The sequence below is a fragment of the Camellia sinensis genome, chromosome 5 (assembly GCF_055761805.1).
Source record: "Camellia sinensis isolate YWXY chromosome 5, ASM5576180v1, whole genome shotgun sequence".
NCBI lineage: Eukaryota > Viridiplantae > Streptophyta > Magnoliopsida > Ericales > Theaceae > Camellia > Camellia sinensis.
Genome location: NC_138965.1, coordinates 153165178 through 153171983, shown reverse-complemented (window position 1 = coordinate 153171983; position 6806 = coordinate 153165178). Strand labels below are relative to the sequence as shown.

General features: G+C 35.8%; 1 pseudogene; it reads left to right on the top strand.

Moving 5' to 3' along the window:
- The first annotated feature begins 1448 nt into the window (after positions 1-1448).
- Positions 1449-3137, top strand: LOC114308188 (putative pectinesterase/pectinesterase inhibitor 20 pseudogene; annotated as a pseudogene).
- The last annotated feature ends 3669 nt before the right edge of the window (positions 3138-6806 follow it).

The following is a 6806-nucleotide window of genomic DNA, read 5'->3' as shown; positions in this document are numbered from 1 at the left end:
AAACCCACATGTATGTGGGTCCCACACCCGTGTGAGAGATTTAGTAAAAATTTGGTAAATCATTTAGGGTCTCTCGCATAACCCTGTAATTATTGTGTATAAATATCATATTTTAATAGATTTTTTGGATTTTGACTAGTTAACGGGTTAGTACAGGTCGAGTTTATTTAAAAAATTAAAATCACATCCCACCCATAAGCCTAAATCTTATAGGTCATAATCAAACCATTATTAAATTTTACATATTTTTCATTAACATGTTTTTAAATTTTCATTAGTTATTTTTCTTGTTTAATTTCTAACATAATTCAAGTATTTTGATTTTTTTTAAAAACCTTTTTACATCTCATATAATAAAAAAAACAATCAAGTAACATATAATACTTACAAGTGGAGGGAGAAAAAAAGGGAAAAAATAAAACTTTAAATATGAGAACAAAAAAAAAAAAAAAATCAAACTAAACATTAGACTTACCCATGCAGGCTCTCAAGAGCCGGGCTTATGGGTGGCTCAAGTTATAAATTCTTGTCCGAAACTCTAAATCATCTTTTATAAATTGGAACAGACAAGGCATTCAAGCAAATTGAGACGGGCCATGAGAATGATTGATCGGGTTATAATATCAGATTTTTTATCCGCAGACTATTTGCGGACCCCTAAATTGTGCCAATACCATTCTAATAATTAATATGATATTTTGACACAACTAATTTTCATATTAATGTCTGGTCACAAAATTTAATTTTCAATCCTAATTTAATTTTGTTGATGTGGAAAAAATCGTTTTGCTAAACTTTAGGTTAAATTTAGAATAAAGTTTGGCTTTATTTTAGTAAGACAGTTGATTTTTTTCTTTTTCTTTTTTTATCGCAATAATTTTTTTTTATTGATAAATAATGAATTACACCTTACATCAATAAAAAGGATGGATGCATAATCATCATAGCTAAGTAATATGATTCCAACTAGGTTGGCACCATAGAACAAGTCCAATCATCTGCAGCATCACATCAAGCTGGTGAGTGACCAACCAAAACAAAAAACCACAAATAACACCAAAAATAACAACACCACTATTCCCAGCACTGGTGCTCCCTTTTTCATGACACTTCAAGTACACCAAGGCCAAAAGATATCTCTGCAGCTACAACTCCCACCCACAGAATCTCGAAATCAAATTTACCTTTTTCTTCATCCCACTCCGAGCCTACCAATGTAGCATTTCTTCAAACTGACCCAATACTGCTACAGCTGCTGCTCACCAGGTCATTGCAGATTATCACTACTAGAAAAAGGGGTATAAGACACGGAACTTTTTGCAACAACATATTTTCTGTTGCAAAAAGTAACGTTTTGTGACGGTTAATATCCCGTCGCCAATGGTCACTTTTTGCGACGGCAATTTTTGTCTCAAAAATAGGAAATAATATGTTGGATGCTTTTTGCAATGGCGAACCGTTAGCCATCGTGAAAGGCCTATTTTTTTAAGACGGCTTTTCCTCTCTGTCGCAAAAAGATTTTTTTTTTTGCCATGGCCTGTGTTGTGTCGTGGCTAATAGACCAGAAAAAGAAAAAAAAAAAAAACAGAAAAAGGCTCATCATTCTTTCTCTCTATCACACCTCGATCTCTCTGTAATGCCCTCTTTCTCCTCCTCCCCCCTCTCTCTCCACCGCCGTCGGTACAGGAGCACACGACCACTACCGCCATTGATAACCATATCGTCGCGGATGGGTGGACAACTTTCAATTTTGCAACATTTGGTAAATTTTTACTTTATTGTATTTGGTAGGCTCTTTTAAGCAATGCAAATGCAATTAATTATATTGATTAATATGAGTTTCATCTCATAAGCTAATATAGGAGGTATAGAATTAGCAAATTTAAGCAATGCAATAAATTATACCCACATGCAATTAATCATATCCTTGTGCAATAAATTTGAAACATTAGCCCCTAAAACATTACAACTTCATTTATAATTTGTCAAAATTCAACATGCTCTGTACATGAAGTTTATCTTGCTTTAAGTAACTACTTAAGCAGAGTAATATTATATAAACATAAAATTTATACATAATTTTTTATAATTATGTGATGGGTTTGAGTTCTATTATTTTAAAAATAAAGTTGAATCAATTAATAATGAAAAAAGTCAAAAGAGTAAATAAAAAAGTGTCCTAAAAATAAAGTATATAATATATATTTAAATTTGATACAATGTAAATAATACTTTGAATAAATCTAGTCTATAAATTTTATTTTCTTATGAACAAATTGTTATTAAAAAAAAAAAAAAAAAATCAAATCTATACCATATATAAACTTCATTTATACATGCATAGCATTTCAAAACCATCTAAACCTAACATTATTAATAAAAACAACTTCTTGCAGTTGTGGAAGGCCAAGGATTTGTGGCCCTAAACCTAACCATCCGCAACACCGCCGGACCGCCAAAGTTCCAAGCGGTGGCACTTCGAAACGATGCCGACTTGTCCACTTTCTACAACTGCAGTTTCGAAGGATACCAAGACACCCTCTACACCCATTCCCTCCGGCAATTCTACCAACAATGCGATGTCTATGGCACCGTCGATTTCATCTTTGGAAATGCCGCGACTGTTCTTCAGGATTGCAATTTATATCCGCGGCTTCCCTTGCTAGGCCAGTCTAACACAATCACCGCGCAAGGTAAGACAGATATAAATCAAAACACCGAGACTTCAATTCATAATTGTAGCATTAGCTGCCCAGGACTTGGCATTGAGCAATGGCACGACGCAGACTTTCCTAGGCAGGCCGTGGAAGCTTTACTCGACGGTAGTTTATATGCAATCCTTCATGGATAGCTTGATTAATCCTGCTGGGTGGGCCCCGTGGTCTGGGGATTTTGCATTGAACACATCATACTATGCAGAGTATAATAACTATGGACCGGGGTCCAATACTAGTAATCGGGACACATGGCTTGGTTACCATGTGATTGGTGCAACAGATGCCGTGAATTTTACTGTCGCTAACTTCATATTTGGAGATCATTGGTTACCTCAAACCGAAGTCTCTTATACTGATGGTTTAATGTGTGTTATGATTTTAAATATTGGTACATACTATCTAATATTGGTTGATATATAAATGTATGGCTAATGTTGATAAGTATCTTGATACCATTATTTAAAACTATAATACGTATAACACCTTTTGCTATTTCAGTCTTGAATTAAATTTGTTTTCAATTTTTTTCCCTTCCAAAATAACATTCCATGATGTAAGAATGCCAAGAAAATGTCTTACTTATGAGTTGTAATTTATTTGTTTTAATGTAAATAGTCTAGTGTTATTTAAGATTACTCCCACAACCAAAACACCAGTAGGGATGGCAGTTTAAACCCGACCCGACGGGGACCCGCCTCCCCGACCCCGATTTGAGCGGTTTTTCTCCCAAAAATACCCCCGACGGGCCGGGGATGGTATTTAAAAATGAATCCCCGATCACTTTCGAGCCGGGGACGGTGATACGTTTTCCAGCCCCATCCTCAGCTCGGCCCCGACCCCCGTCCCGCTTCTCCCCTGAAATAAAATTACTACTTTACCCCCGTGTATATATATATATGCGTGTCTTTATCTTGGCAATCAGAGATTCATTTTTAAATACCATCCCCGGCCCGTCGGGGGTATTTTTGAGGGAAAAACGGCTCAAGCCGGGGACGGTGATACGTTTTCCAGCCCCGTCCCCGGCTCGGCCTCGACCCCCGTCCCGCTTCTCCCCTGAAATAAAATTACTACTTTACCCCTGTGTATATATATATGCGTGTCTTTATCTTGGTAGAGCCACTTCGCTGCTGCGTGAGAAAAATGGAGTGAGAAGGAGCTGAATGAGAAAAATGGAGTGAGAGGGAGAGAATGAGGGAGAAGGGAGGGAGAGATAGAGAGAGAGCCGATCCTCCGCCGAGAGCAGAGAGTCGTCCTCTTGACAGCACCGATCTCCTCTACCTACTCCTTCGACGATCTCCTCCGCCGCTCCTCCGCCTCCCTCCTCCGCCGATCTCCTCTTCACAGCGTCGCCGATCTCTATCCCTCTCACTTTCTCTGTGTTATACACACACATATATATATGTATACATATTATAGTTTGAAGCTTAGATCTTGAGGTCTATTCTATGATGAATCGATGATGATAGTGTTGTTGATCTGTTTTTTTTTTTTTTTTTTTTTTGTTCTGTTGGTTTTTTTTCTCTGTTCTATTCTGTTTTTTTTTTTTTTTTTATGATGATTCATGATGATGATGATGATATGTTGGTGTTGATCTCTCTGTTTGTCCATGTTGATCTTCTTTTTTTTGATCCTCCAGCTTAAAGCAGTTTTTCAAAAAAAAAAAAAAGGGTCGGGGATTGTTCGGGGTCGGGGATTGTTCGGGGTTGGGAAAACCCGATCTCCGTTGGGGGGCGGGGGCGGGGGCGGATATAGGTTCCCCGTCGGGGATCAGGGCCAGGGATCAGGGGATTTCCACCATCAGGGATCGGGGACGGGGAGTGTGATCCCTGGCCCCGCCCCGTCCCGTTGCCATTCCTAAACACCAGTAATCAACAGTGTGTACAATATATATGCTCATATGGTATCTATTGTTCCTGTACTTTCTTTCATTCCCAAACCACTTGGCTATTATTTTTCGGAGAAATTATTATTGAATGGTATTCAGTGGTGATTTGATAAAAATTTTAAAAATTTATGAAATTTTTTTATAGTTTTAATATTTTAAATCACAATTATTATTTATTTTTGTAGATACAAATGTGAGTGGATGGAAGAATAAACGACATTCGATTAATTTAATTTTTTGCAAGTAGTTCTACTTGATGTATCATAAAATGTGAACGGTTCAGATTATCAATATGGGCCCCGAAATGGGCCCATTTAGCTGCACAACAGTGGCGACTGTGCACCTCCGCACAACTGCCATTCCAAATCCGTGAGACATTTGATAAAATATTTGATAGAAATTAATTTTGGTACCCCTAACATTACTCTATATCTATTTGAGGAACTCCATTAGTCCATCAATTTTGTTAGGGATCATTAATGAGACAAGTTGGATTTACTTAGTCTGTAATTATTGTGTATAAATCTCATATTTTAATAGATTTTTTAGATTTTGACTGGTCAGCGGGTTAGTACATGTCGGACCTATTTAAAAAATTTAAATCACGTCCAATCCATAAGCCTAAATCGTATGGGTCATAATCAAACCATTATTAAATTTTACATATTTTTCATTAACATATTTTTAATATTTTCAGTAGTTATTTTTCTTGTTTACTTTCTAACATAATTCAAGTATTTTGAGAAATTTTTTTATTTTTTATTTTTTATTTTTTATTTTTGATTTTTATTTATTTGACATCTCATATAATAAAAAAACAATCAAGTAACATATAATACTTATAAGTGGATGGAGAAAAAACCTTTAAATATTAGGCTAAAAAAAATCAAACTAAACATTAGACTTACCCATGCAAACTCTTATGAGCGGGGCTTATGGGCGGCTCAAGTTATAAATCCTTGTTCAAAACTGTAAATCATCTTCTATATGTCGGAACAGACAAGGCATTCAAGCAAGTTGGGACAGGCCATGGGAATGATTGATTGGGTTAGATAATATTGGATTTTTCATCTAGGGACTATTTGCGGACCCCTAAATTGTGCCAATACCATTCTAATGGTTAATATGATATTTTGACACAACTAATTTTCATATTAATGTCTGGTCACAAAATTTACTTTTCAATCCTAATTTAGTTTTGTTGATGTGTAAAAAATCGCATTGCCAACTTCAGGTTAAATTTAGAATAAAGTTGGCTTTATTTTAGTAAGGCAGTTGACTTATTATTGGAGAAGGAATGTTGAGATGTTTAGCTGAAAATTAGTTTTAAGAAACCTTGTGATTTTACAATTATAGAGTTGATCTCCTTAGGGTCGGTTCAACTACTTGTGTGGCCTAAAGTAAAAAATTATAATTAGGTTATTTTTGTTTTGTTTTGTTTTCTTCTTTTTTAGGACCAAGTACATATTGAAATAGAATTTACTGGAGGTGAAATAATACAAATTTGATGAAAGGATTGGACCTCTTTTTTATCATTTTTTTTTTTTAAATTTAAATTTGATACAAGATTTGGTAAAGGATTGGAGATGCTCTAATTCAATCCATTTATTATTTCATATTACCATGTCTTGTTCACGTGTCATGTCAACAAATTTCATTTTTAGTTAAAAATATAAATGTATGAAAAAATTAATAAAATTTCCTACAAGTTAAATTTAATGAAATTAATCTATTGAATGAAATTATTCATAAGAATATTTGATGTTAACTAAATTTTACTTTTTTAATTTATGAGTCTAAGACGGTGGGAGATAAACTTTTATTATTTACTCAAATGATAGGAATTGGAGAGGCTCAATATGAAATGGGTCGGATCTAAGCCTTGGGTCGGCCCAATCCATTAGACTCAAGACCTGAGAAGCAGGATAAGCAAATGGGCCAGTCAGATTAGCCCAATTACATCGTCAACAATCCACCCAAGTCCTGAGCCTAGCTTGTAGTAGAAAGGTCAGTCTAGCCATGATGCTAGGCTGGGCCGAGCTGCAAGACTTGACCCTTGGACCAAACCCAAATGGGGCCAAGCCCACACAAAGATATCATACTGGGCCGGTCTATCTCTATAAGCAATCTCATAGAAGGCCGAGCTGAGGCATGACGGGACTGAGCTAAAGGGACCTGTTAAAGAAATGTGGAAGCTGTGAATG